This window comes from Siphateles boraxobius, unplaced genomic scaffold (genome assembly GCF_051911475.1).
Source record: "Siphateles boraxobius isolate OS27281-9 unplaced genomic scaffold, OSU_SipBor_1 12, whole genome shotgun sequence".
NCBI classification, from domain to species: domain Eukaryota; kingdom Metazoa; phylum Chordata; class Actinopteri; order Cypriniformes; family Leuciscidae; genus Siphateles; species Siphateles boraxobius.
In genome coordinates this window covers 10,376,093-10,390,279 of record NW_027508722.1, presented here as the reverse complement: position 1 = coordinate 10,390,279, position 14,187 = coordinate 10,376,093, and positions in this window count along the sequence as shown.

Below are 14,187 nucleotides of genomic sequence, written 5' to 3'. Positions count from 1 at the left end.
CTGACATTGGTTTACTTGGTAACATGTATGTGATGCTCGTGACAATCTGATGTCTCAAGTGCCTTTGGGTCTCGCTCCCTGTTTGTGACATCGATTAGTGTGTTGATCGGTTTGTTTCTCTACACCCAGCATGGCCTGTCGAGGAGCAATAGATTCATGGGACTCACAAGCTGTATGCTGAGGGCGTCCATGATGAAGCTCTGTTGTGTGTTCCGTCTAGTTTGGTAGTCCCATAAGTAACTTTGTTTCAAGAACTTAAATCCTTTGTAAAAGTCTGTGGCAGTTTCTGCAGCAAATAGATTCTAGAAAAGGCATTTTCTTTCTTATCTTTTTGAATATAGACAGCTGTGTTTTCCCTTCTCCGGAATGTAAACTGATGGCAGTGGGAGGCTGGTCGAATAGGAAAACCGCTTTTTTGTAGTAATCTTACAGTCACAAAAGTATGTTCTAGTTTTAACGTTGAGCAGTAAGCAAGAGAATCCTGACAGTAGCTAAGCAGGAAGCAGTGTGCTTCCCTGGCCAAGTGCTTTTATTGTTGCCAACCTCAGGATCAGCTTTGTCTGCCTGTTTTTATGGCCCCTCTTAGTCTCTCTTAGTTGCTGACAGACATAAGAGAATCGAGCTGTACAATTTATGTGTATAGGATACATCATTTTTTCTTGGAAATAGTAATGTACCCGATGCCTTTATCAAAACTGATTTACTGAGGTCTTACTACAGGAACAGTAATCCTGGTGCTTTCTTTGCTGAAAGGCACATTAAAGGCTTATGACTCAATCCTTGACCAATTATGGTAGAAATGTTCGAGTTCATACTGAGACATTTGATTTGTAAAGTTGTTTAGATCTCTTCTAAACTTTAGAGGAGACAAATCTCAGCTGCCATGGCACTGCACCCTCCTGGTTGAAGTAGGCACAGTACATCTCCCGAAGTTCATTGTTGGAGCCCATCTTTGGTGCATCTTGCAGGGCCAAAGGAGCTGAAGATGGCTCAATGATGGGTTCAGCTATGCATGTGCATCTTCTCTACCAACCTATCCCGGCTGTGGGGGTAATTGAACACCCTTCTCTCTGGTGGGATGTGATGTCTAGGGTATGGCCGAGGTTTGTTATCCGCGGAAAACCCTTATCCCCCACAAACACAAAGGGGAGAAGCCCCCGGTGCTCTGCTCCTGAGATAGCAGTGACTGGTAGTAAATCAAGCGTGCCATCTCTGAGGCCTTCTCCAAATGCTGAATTCTGGAGTGTCCTAATGTCTCTGGTCTTGCCTTAGCCCCCAACATCCTCAACCCTATACAGATAGATGGCATTGACAGCGGCCAGGAGAACCAGTGAGTAGGTGGATTTGTTGTTAAAGAACAGGGACCCAGAATTTGTCGGCACTTGTAAGACCTCATGTTTCCCATCGATGGCACCAAGACAATTTGGAAAAAAACAGCGCACATGGATCTGGTCAGCGATGGCCCCTCAGTCCTCCATGTTGGGAACTGGCATAGTCTCCTCCACCAGGGCTGTCCAGATGGCACTGGCCACCTCCCTCACAATTTCTGAGACAGTAGAGTGCCCAACACGTAACTGAAGGCAATTGTTCTGAAGGAATATCCAGTGGCCAGGTACCTGGAAAAAAAGCAAGATGCATGACATTAAAAACAATAAGATTCATAATGTTTACTGTGTATGTATGTACTGTGTCTTTTACTCACATATCTCATATCTATGATATCATGTATGATTGATATGAGCACATATCTATCAGACTGGCTTTTATGCATTTACCATACAGGTTATAAAAACACACTGAACATATGTACAGTGTAAAGTATGTATGCACTGTGTAGTGTACCTACAGTTGTGGTCAGAATTATAGGCACCCCTGATAAATATGATTTAAAAAATGGCTGTAAAAAATCTAACCTTTCATTGAATTAAAAGAATTGAAAGTGGGGGGGATCACATTTTGAAATAAATGTTTTTCCACAAAACACGTTGGCCACAATTATTGGCACCCCTAGAATTGTTTACCAGTAAAATATCTCTGAAGTATATTCCAATTAATATTTTTTTGACCATCAGGGCAATAATTAAGAAGTTCCAATCAACTACAGAGGTTACAAATCTGACAGGAAGAGGACTTGTGTCTATATTGTCTTGATGCATGGTGAGGAGGAAAGTTTGAGTGGCCAAAGACTCTTCAAGGATCACAGATGGAGAATTGCAGAGATTAGTTGAGTCTTGGGGTCAGAAGAAGAGAAAAAAAATCAAACAACCCCTACATCCCCGCATGTTGTTTGGGAGGGTTTCAAGAAAAGTCCTCCTCGCTCATCCAAAAACAAACTCCATCATATTCAGTTGTCAGACACGACTGTAACTTCAAATGGCACAGGGATCTGTGGTCAGATGAAACAAACAAAAAATAGTTTTTTGGCAGCAAACACGCTAGATGGGTTTGGTGCACACAAGGATAAAAAATACCCCATGTGTACAATTTAATATACCATTGGATCTTTAATGTTGTGGGTATATTTTTCTGCTAGAGGTCCTGGACATCTTGTTCAGATACATGGCATAGTGGATTCTATCTTATATAAACAGATAAAAAATCAAAACCTGACGGCTTCTGCTAGAAATCTTATAATGGGCCGTGGATGGATCTTCCATCAGGACAACAAACCAAAACAAACATCAAAATCAACACAGCATGCAGTGCTGAAGTGCCAACTAGCCTCTCCCTATGGAGGATCCCTATACCACTCTACAGATAAAGCATTGTGGCTTTTTTTTGGTTCGCGTACCTACCCTAAGTGATAAGATAAAATAAAATTCTGCATCAAAATTTATAGACAAGTAGTTTGTTTAGGCATGGTTTGTAAGGAATTACAAACCTGCGCACATATATTCAAACGCACATAACTATAGAATCAATTCTTAATGCGCATGTGAACGTCATCAGTGTCTATCACAGGTTCGCGTTTAGAGAGAACGGTGTCGTCTTAGCGGCCCCTAATTTAATAACAAACTATCATTTAGACGGAAGTGAATCAATCAAAACTAATTTTAGCTGGAAAAAACACCACTATAAAACTAAACCAATCTCTGTTACCTTAAATTATACTGTAGTCAATTTCAGTGTATGTGTGTGAAGGAAGAAGAAGACAGGGTCGGCGAACTTGGGACTCGCACTTTATTTAGAACAATAAAAGAACAAAAGAAAGGTGCGCTCGTGCGCCTTCACCGTAATGTACCACTACAGCACTTGAATACGAAAACACTCTGCCCGCTGTACCAGCTCTCGCTGTATGTCTCCAGCTCTCAAGGTTCAGTCAAACGACCACTCTTCCCGTTGCATAAATAACTCAGTCCATTCAGTCAAAACTCTTTCCAATCCGTTTGTACACTGCGGGTTTCGGCTGCAGGGCGCGTGCGATTCCCAGGAGCTTCTCTCTCCCACTCTCTCCTTCCTGGCAGCTTATATGCGGTCTCCACGCCAATCACTGCAATCAGACACAGGTGTTCATCATCTGCACTTGACCTACTTACTCACCGCACAGCTCGCTGACTCGTCTCTCGCTACAGACTTCGCGAGACCACGCCCCCCTCGCCACATACCCTCACCCCCCGACTCAGGCCGGGGAGCCGTCCGGCCTGTAGCCCCCCCCCCTCCCCCCTCCTCCTGGAGAGGAAGTCGGCCACAGCCATCTGTGCACCCGGCCTGTGGACCACCTGGAATTTAAAAGGCTGTAAAGCAAGATACCAACGGGTGATCCGCGCGTTGGTATCCTTCATGCGGTGGAGCCACTGCAGGGGAGCGTGGTCCGAACGGAGGGTGAACTCCCGCCCCAGGAGGTAGTAGCGGAGGGTGAGAACAGCCCACCGGATGGCTAAACACTCTTTCTCAATGGCGCTGTACATCGTCTCTCTCTTAGAGAGCTTTCGACTGATGTACAGCACCGGCCGCTCTTCACCCTCCACCTCCTGGGACAGGACCGCGCCCAGCCACCTGTCCGATGCGTCTGTCTGTAGGATGAAAGGGAGAGAAAAGTCAGGGGCATGTAAAAGCGGCCCGCCACACAGAGCAGCCTTTATCCGGGTGAAAGCCTGCTGACACTGCTCCGTCCACTGGACCGTATCTGGTGCCTCCTTTTTAGTTAGATCAGTCAGCGGGCTAGCGAGGTCCGAATAATTAGGCACAAACCTTCTGTAATAACCCGCTAGCCCCAGGAACTGTCTAACCTCCTTTTTGGTCTTGGGTCTCGGACAGGTCGCAACCGCTGCCGTCTTATCAATTTGGGGACGCACCTGTCCGTGACCCAAGTGGAAACCCAGATACCTTACTTCTACACGCCCAATCGCACACTTCTTCGAGTTGGCCGTGAGCCCCGCCCTTCCCAGCGTCTTCAGGACAGCACGCAAATGCTGCATATGACGCTGCCAATCATTACTATAGATGATAATATCATCCAAGTAGGCAGCGGCATATGCAGCATGCGGCCGGAGAATTTTGTCCACCAGACGCTGAAAAGTCGCGGGAGCCCCGAACAAGCCGAAAGGAAGGGTGACAAATTGGTGTAAACCGAACGGCGTTGTGAAAGCTGATTTTTCTTTGGACATAACCCTTTGTTAAGTCCAGTGTCGAATAAAAACAAGCAGTACCCAGCCGATCAAGCAATTCGTCAACCCTTGGCATTGGATAAGCATCAAACTTAGACACCGCATTCACCTTTCTATAGTCTACACTAGGGATGGCCCGATACCATTTTTTTTCAAACCGATACGAGTACGAGTATTTACATTTGTGTACTTGCCGATATCGAGTACCGATACCGATATTTCTACCGCAAAAGTAACTATAGGCTCCCAGAAAAGAAGACAGAAGACTATTTTAGAACACAGGTTAGAAGACTGTTTTTATTTTCTTCTCTGCTTGTTTTAACAAGTCTAAAAATAAATAATAATCAGTAAAATAATAAATGTATTAACAAACAAACCACTGTTAATTTAACATAAAAGCAAGCAGTTACTGCGTGGATGGTCTGACATGACTGAATGCGCCCAAAGTGCGCTCCCTTAATAGTCTAATTCCTAAAAAGCTGACAGTTCATCGCGATCTCACACATCTGTTATTATCAATGAAGCTGACTGCACAATGAATCTTTCATAATATCCACACTTTGTTTGTTATAATTAGAGGATTTGCCAGCATACAGAATTCAGCACTGAACAAAAAAGTTTTGAGCAGTGAGGGGAGTCTATCTTAAATGCTTCTGATTAGCCATTGCGTTCAAGAAATCAACACACATGTCTGTGATTGGCTACATCGCTCAACGCTGCAAACATGTTATGAATAGAAACTCTGGCCTGTAAATCGTTTCTATTTTGTTTTAGTTGTTCTTCTTGCTTTTCTGCAACAGATGAATGAAAATCTATTAGTTTTAATATGTTGTATTCATAGATATTTCTAGTTTGCGGGAGTCCCGCGAATCGTTTTATTCTCCCGGAACCCGCACACACAGAGTGAGTGCATTACCGCCCACGCCCGCGCTCGCGCTCGGCCATCAGATCTAGTGCCGCGCCGCACTCTTTTGCGTTGGGAGTGCACGTCCCTATGCCTCAGTTCACCTCGACAAAGCACTCGCGGCGGCCAGTTTCGTTTCGCAAAATGTACGTGGTATCGGGGCGTGGTATCGGCGAATTTTTATGAGTACGAGTATATGAGGACAGTATCGACCCGATCCCCGATGCCAGTATCGGTATCGGGCCATCCCTAGTCTACACAGAACCGGACTGAGCTGTCGGTTTTAGGAACCAAAACTATCGGGCTCGCCCAGTCACTGCTGGACTCTTCTGTTACCCCCATATCCAGCATAGCCTCTAATTCGTTCTGAACTACCTTTTTCTTGTGTTCAGGTAAACGATATGGGCGGCAGCGCACCACCACACCCGGTTCCGTCTCAATGTGGTGCTGAATGAGGTCCGTTCGGCCAGGCAGGGACAAGAACACATCAGCAAATTCAGCTTGTACATTTTTAATGTCAGTGAGCTGGGAGGGTGAGAGGTGATCTCCACCAAGAGCCAGCGCGAGAGATTGTGGTTTTGTGGTCGCTTCTGGCCCGAGATCCTCCTCTCCGCTCACTACCGTCGCCAGCATCACTGACTCGGCCTCAACCCACTTTTTGAGGAGGTTGAGATGATAAATTTGAGGTGCTCCGCCCCTATCTGTTCGAACCACCTCATAATTGAGATCGCTAAGCCGCCGTGTGACCTCAAACGGTCCTTGCCACTTGGCGAGTAATTTAGAGCTGGAAGTAGGGAGTAATACAAGTACTTTATCTCCCGGTGCAAATTGACGCAGTCTAGCCCCCCTGTTGTACAGCTGACTCTGTCTGCCCTGGGCCTGTAACACATTCTCCATTGATAGCCGCCCCAAAGTGTGGAGTTTTGTTCTCAGGTCCAAGACATACTGAATTTCGTTTTTACTAGCGGACGGTCCGTCCTCCCAAGTTTCTCTAAGAACACCCAACACCCCGCGGGCCTGACGCCCATAGAGAAGCTCGAAGGGGGAAAACCCCGTGGAGGCTTGGGGGACCTCGCGTACAGCAAACAAGAGGGGTTCTAGCCACTTATCCTAATTTTTGGCGTCTTCGTGAACGAACTTCCGAATCATGGACTTCAAAGTCCGATTAAATCGTTCCACTAGCCCATCTGTCTGTGTGTGGTAGATGCTAGTGCGAATCGATTTAACGCCCAATAATTAGTAAAGCTTGCGAATAGTTCGTGACATAAACGCCGTACCCTGATCGGTGAGAAACTCCTTAGGGATTCCCACCCGGGAGATTAACGAGAAGAGCGCGCTTGCAACACTTTTGGCAGAAATGTTACGGAGCGAGACTGCATCGGGGTACCGCGTTGCGTAATCCACCAGGACTAACGCAAAGCAGTGCCCACGTGCTGACCGTTCTAATGGCCCGATGAGGTCCATACCAATTCGTTCGAGGGGGACCTGCATTAATGGAAGGGGGCACAATGGTGCTTTTGGATTGGCCGGTGGATTCACCAACTGACATTCACGACAAGACGTGCACCACCTGCGCACGTTCTCGTGAATGCCCGGCCAAAAGAATCGGTCCATGAGACGGTTTAGAGTCGCTGTTGACCTAAATGCCCGGCCATTGGATTACAGTCGGCCGCCTGAAAAAGCATTTCCCGGCGGCTCTTAGGAACTAACAACTGTGTTGTATCTTCTTTTGATTGGGTGTCTTGGGTCACCCGATACAACTTGTCTTTCAAAATAGCAAAGTAGGGGTAAGAGAGCGGTTGGTCTGGGTGGAGTACCTGGCCGTCGATAGAACGGACCTGATCAAACGCACGTTTTTACGTCTCGTCCTGGGACTGCTCCAGGGGAAAATCATCGCGCTCTGTGAGGATGGTTCTCTCCAGAGCACTCCGTTCCCCCGCAGCAGAAGCCAGAGGTCCCGGCTCAGCATCTCCCACCTGAACAACCGCTGTCTTCCCCTTGCTTTTCTTTTTCCAAGAGGCATCCGCACACAAAGACCCCAATAATTTACTAAAAGCCGGCCAATTCGTTCCCAGAATTAGCGGATGCCGGAGGTGTGGGTTAACTGCTACCTCTATGCTATGTTTTTGTCCCCTAAATTGAATTACCACAGGCATTATAGGATAACTCACCACCACCCCGTGCACACACCGCACCTTAACCATGCGGCTGTTATCCAATGCCCCAGGTTGAATCAGGCTTTGATGAATGGAGGTTTGGTTGCAGCCTGAATCCACCAAAGCCTGATAAGTACCCCCCTTGATACTCACTGGTATCTGGTACAGGCCAGCTTGATCGGGGGCAGCCTGCGGCACGTCGGGGACCCGGATCAGTGTCCCCACCTCCATCACCGGACAACGGTCTATAAAGTTTCCTGGGTCCCCGCAGCGCCAACAGGCCGGCCCAGGCCTCCCCGCCGCCCCAGTGGCGGGAAGCGGGTCAAGGGATTGGCGTGGAGAGCGCGAGGCTGCAGAAACCGGGGCGGAGTGGTCGAGCGACGACGTCCCCCTGGGTGGGGCCCTGGATGCCGGGACGGGTTCCGCCGGATGCCCCGTTTTCCACCTCGGTGCCGGCCGGGGCATCAGCCCCCCACGAGACCTGGGAACGGGGACAGATTTGGGGAGAGAAGGGGACAAGAGAGAGAGAGAGTGAGGGAGAGAGAGAGACAGATGGGAGGGGCTTGCCGACCCCTGGGCACGCCACCATGTGATCCTCCGCCAGTTGGATGGCCTGGTCCAGCGACGTCGGGCGTTGGCACTGGACCCACTGCGCGGTTTTCTTGGGCAGCTTCGCGATGAACTGTTCCAGTACCACCTTGTTGTTGACATCCTCGACGTCGCCTCCGTCGGCCACCAGCCATCTGCGGCAGGAGTCCCGGAGCTGCTGCGCCATGACGAAGGGCCGGCCGGACTCGTCCAGGCCCAGGGACCTGAACCGCTGGCGATGTTGTTCCGGGGTCCGGCCGACCCGCTGGAGAATGGCACGCCTCAGGTCTTCATAGACCAGGAGATTCTGGACTGGCAGTTGGTGGGCGGCTACCTGCTTGGGACCATCCCCGGGCCTCGGCCGACCTCTCAAAAAGGTCCAGGAACGCCTCCGGATCATCCTGGGCCCCCATTTTATTGAGAGGCAGGGGCGGGACCGAGGCCGTAGCTGGATTGGGGACGGCCCGAATCTCCCGGTCGACCCAGCTCCCGAACAGCTCGCGGTCTTCTTGCTGGCCTTGGAGAAGCAGCTGGAACCGTTGATCCTGCTCCTCCTTTACGGCCAGCAGGGTGTGGTGTTGTTCCCTGTGAAGACCCACGAGCGTTTGGATGAGGTCCGCAAATGGCGTTCCCGGCGGGTTCTGCATGGCGGCGGCGGTCTTCTCCTTCCCGGGTTTCGGCACCAGTGTAGTCAATTTCAGTGTATGTGGGTGAAGGAAGAAGAAGACAGGGTCGGCGAACTTGGGACTCGCACTTTATTTAGAACAATAAAAGAGCAAAAGAAAGGTGCGCTCGTGCGCCTTCACCGTAGTGTACCACTACAGCACTTGAATACGAAAACACTCTGCCCGCTGTACCAGCTCTCGCTGAATCTGAAGGATCTGGAGAGATTCTGTATGAAGGATGGTCTCTGAGCTCTTGTCAGGTGTTCTCCAAACTCATCAGTCATTATAGGAGCAAACTCCAAGCTGTTATCTTGGCAAAAGGTTTGCCAAAAAATATTTAATAAAAGGGTGCCAATAATTGTGACCAACGTTTTGAAAAAAAACAACATTTATTTCACAATGTGATCACACACACACACACACTTTCAATTATTTTACTTCAATGAAAGGTTACATTTTTGCACATTTTTTTGAATGAAAGATCAAAAGGATAAACAATGCAGATTTATTTTTGACAGCCATTTTTGATCATATGTACCAGGGGTGCCATTAATTCTGACCACAACTGTATGTAGTATTACATCATTTTTGAATAAAATTTTGAGCTGAACTCAGTTTCTAAATAAACTAAAAATGTTGGTGACTTTTAAACTAAACCATATACCTCTCAAGCCGATACAGTTCATACATAGAATTTACAAGCTCGACCACAAGTGTAATCACTATAAAATTATCCTTACCATAGATAGATAGCAAGTCGCTCGGCAGGGTCAATTACCAACAGCATCACTGAGTCGGCCTTTGTGATGCAAGTAATATGATTGGCTGTTGTCACTATGACGTCACGTCATCACCAAGCTTCAGACGCCCTCCGTCAAGCGTTGATGCCGACGCCCTGTGTGAATGCAGTGTTATACATATTATTCAATGTGCACTTGGGGGAAAGTGTTGCTACACTTATTTTAATGTTATGTTGTAGGGAATCTGTAACAATTAATAATGGAATCTTAATTATAGCTTATAGCTACTAGATTTTAACATTATCTGAAGAAAATGTGTAGCCAAAGTTATGCACTTTGCAAAGGTGTTATGAGTTGATTTTAAGCATGTTTTGCTATGCAGTTTGTTGAGCATTTCTATCATGGGTGGTTGCTTACAGCATGAGAAACCTATTATATATTATGACCCTCCATGATTTGAGTCCCTCCTTTAATGTACATGGGAACATTTTGCCAATGTATCACCCGCCAAGCAAAATTGTCAGACTGCTTAGAAAAGTAAAAACTTAAAGTTTCATTCATGACCAGCACAAACAGTGGGGGGCAAGTTATACTATGAAATGTAAAAAAAAATTTTTTTAAAATCTGTTTTATAGATATGGTATGCTGTGAGCAAGAGTCTGATGCTATATGAGTAATAGTGTTGCTTGCCTTAACAAGCTGCTCTAATTAAAAACAAATAATTGTCATGTTAAATTCTGCTCATGGTTTCTATAAAAGTCACAGTGAGCCAGCAATTTCGAAAATAAAAGCAGGCAGGCAAACTCGTAGATCTCAGAATCTTGAAATTACATGGACTGCATTATTGGGCTTGATGAGGCTCTGCTCCCATCCTGAGAAGTGAAAAATGAGGGTTGTCTGAAGCAAGCTACAGAGTGAATGTAAACAAAAGTAGGCTAAAAGGCAAATATTCTCTCCAAACTCCCATGGGTCAGCTGTGTGCCCAGAGCTTACTCAGGCTAGTTGTTATTTCCTTAAATACGTGAGAAGAGAGGTGATTACTCACTGAAAGTAACATTTATGACTTTTGTTTCGGAAATCTGCAAGCTGATTTGACTTGCTACATTTGTCATGTTGTTAATGCAAGTGAATAGTGACAGATCTTTTCATTGTAAAATAAGCCAACATTATTATTACATGCATAAATGTCATAAAAATGACCACATATATAGACAGCCTTTTAAGCAAACTACCAAAAACAAACTACCACATTAATGCTTAAGTAATGTAACCTACTTAATTTGAGATAGCGCCTGATAAAATGTGTTTTATAAGTGGGTTTACTCCATTACTCCTGCAAAACCTACTTTGTACAACACCGTACAGTAGGTTTACACACTTTTTTTTTATATAGAAGACCGACTGTGACTCATAATCTCTTCAATGAAAGATTGACAAAGAATGAATAGATTTATCATGTATGGGACTAGAAAATGTAATGCCCCCATTGAATAGAAAGCCATTCAGGTACAGCTCAACTCAGCTTGTTCAGGAAGAGAGGACAAGGGAAGCAGCATTCAGAATACAAAGAGAAAACGGTTCTTGGAAGGCATAAATTTCAGCTATTTCAGTTATTTCTTTTTTCTGTATTTCAGGTACAGTTGGCTAATTAAGCCAAATGCTTTTGAAACTTCAAACATAATAGATGCTTTATCTTCGGTTTACATGAACAATTTGTGTTGATGAGTCATTTTCTTTGTTTCCATAGATAACATGGAAACAATTATGAAGCACCTGAAGGTGTGTTGTCACCATGCCTATTGTACTCTAATCCATTGAGTTTTGCACTTAAATATCTACAGTCGATCTCATAGGTGTGCATACCCCATGCAGAATCTTTAAGATGTTTAGCAATAAAATAATAAATAATTATTATTATTATAAATACTGTTTTGACAATTGATTTTGTTGCACATCTCTGGCTGCTTTTACACTTGGCTTTATTATGTGTTTGCGTTTACACTTGTCAACATCAAGTGGATTCTGTATCCAAATAATTTATTGAATCTTTGTTTCCCATGAAATATTCAAAGGTGCTGTATGTAATTTGTTTGACTGAACTAAAGCATAAAAATACTATGTTTGCTGAGATTTAGGAAATCTGAGATTAAGTTCAAATACTTGATTCTACAAAAAAAAATGCTACAGCAAGTTATTCTACTTAGACCTTTAATCTACGTTCAGTCCACAAGACCTTAGAGTGTCCCATTTGTCATTTTAGGTTTCAGAAGGGTGCTCGCTTCATATGCGCCCTTGGTGTGCACTTTTGCCAAGCCTGCACGGAAGCAAGCTCCACAGCAGAATTGTTCCAGACAGTCAAAGTGCCGTTACGTCACGAAAGTGCGGACTTCGAAGGATTCAGTCAGGACTCACGAAGGACTCACGAAAGGCCGTGAGTGTTTGAGGTGCTATTTGGGACAGGGGCTTACTATACGCTGAGGCCACTGGAGAGGATTTGTGAATGGAGGTGGAGCGACACAACTGATGCTGGTAGGTCACATGCAGTGGTGGAAAGAGTACTGAAAAAACATACTCAAGTAAAAGTACCATTACATTCCAAAAAATGTAGTGTGAGTAGAGTAAAAAGTACTTGTCCAAAAAACTACTTGAATAAGAGTAAAAAAGTAGCTTATTTAAAAGTACTCATGAGTAGTGAGTAGTGAGTAGTGAGCTGCGGATTCTACCCCTTATAATAAACACTGTGCACTACAATTTATAAATTTAAAAAAATTGCACATACTGTAATTCACATTATATTTTCTTCTTTGTCAGAAGGATTGAAGAATACATATCATCCATCTTTTTAAAATGCATCAAATCAGTACACTCATCACCATTTAAATCATATTATTTGGGGGGAAAAAGCATTTAAAATTAGGCGAAAAGAAACTGGGCCTGAGCATGCTATTGTTGCACATAAAATATCAATATTCATAACTGTGCAAAGAATTCAAAAACCTTTAGAAACTCATATGATAGTTCAGCATCACACACCATGAGACGGGTTAAATAGAGAGATTAAAAAATACCCAATTTCTCTCCAAAACGGTACCAACGTTAGTGTTTTGATAAATGAGAATCACTAATATTATCAGATTACCTCACCTAATGCACTGAAAAGGCTAAGATAGTGAGCTAACACTAATTAAACACTTTAATTCCATGCTATTAAATATGTTAGAATTTAAACGTAAATGCACATTGTTCTAGAAGGGTGGCATCATCCCTTACATTTTACACGGCTACATTTACTCACATTGTAATACTGATAATATATATTTGTAAGGAAAATTGTGCATTTAATAGGGAAGTTATATCCAGGAAACTTTTACAAAAGAAACAAATAAACACACACACACACACACACACACGCATGTCTCTTTGTAGTCTCGGCAAAGCTGTTTTATCAGCAGCATCCACAGGCAAAAAAACAAAAGTTCAACATGAAAAATGTTTTTGCGCAAGTGCACTTGCCAAATGAAGACGGATTGTATAATGGATCAATCAAAAAACGTTGTTTATTAACGAGCTGTAACGTTAGTCACAGACTGACAGAATAAATGCAGTTCAAGTTAACGCCATGGTTCATAGAGTGCACTGATTCTGAATCTGGCGGCATGGCGAGCGCGAGACGCGGCAGTGCACAGATCGTGACGCGCGTCTCTCTATAATGTGATTGTGAATTAAATGGGAGCGGGAATTCACCGCATTATGAACTCGTCACGCAATACCCCCAACCCAGACCAAATGTTAGGCCATTTAGACAGGCCAGCCTATATAAATATCATATTAAGCAGAAATGTGAAATGTACCTTAGCAGGGCTGGACTGGGACAGAAAATCGGCCCTGGCATTTTGGCACAGACTGGCCCACTACATATGATCATAAACACCACCCATCTTTGCACGCCCTTGAATATGTTCAACTACTATTCATTAAAACCACTAATGGCATGTAATGAGTGAGTAGGAACGAGTGAGAGTTAACAGATGAAATAAGTACAAAACTGTAATTTATTAATACAATTGAACTATACTCCGCAGCGATGCATCAAAAAACAAGCCATAAGCTGCACTGGCATAGCAATACCAGTGTTTCCCACAGGATCTTTGGTAAAACTGTGGTGGGTGGACCTCTGTCCCTCTAGGGGGGTTTGGGGGCATGCCCCCCCTAAGAAAATTGTGTGCATTTTAATGTTAAATTCATCAATCTGGTGCACTTTGAATGTTAAAAATTAAAAGCTCCAACCCATTTTTAGTGTGCAAATTAAACACAGGAAAAAAACTGTTTTAGTATAAAACTATATTTACTATATTACACTACTACATAATAATAGTTATAATTAATCTCAAGACAGTAGCCTAATAGCCATATATTGTAAAACAAATGCACTGAAAAATAAAGAAAACTTTCATAATTAGTTTTGTACTAATTTATAAACTTGAAAGAGATAAGCACATGATCTTTTATTTTGACGGAAACTGCATC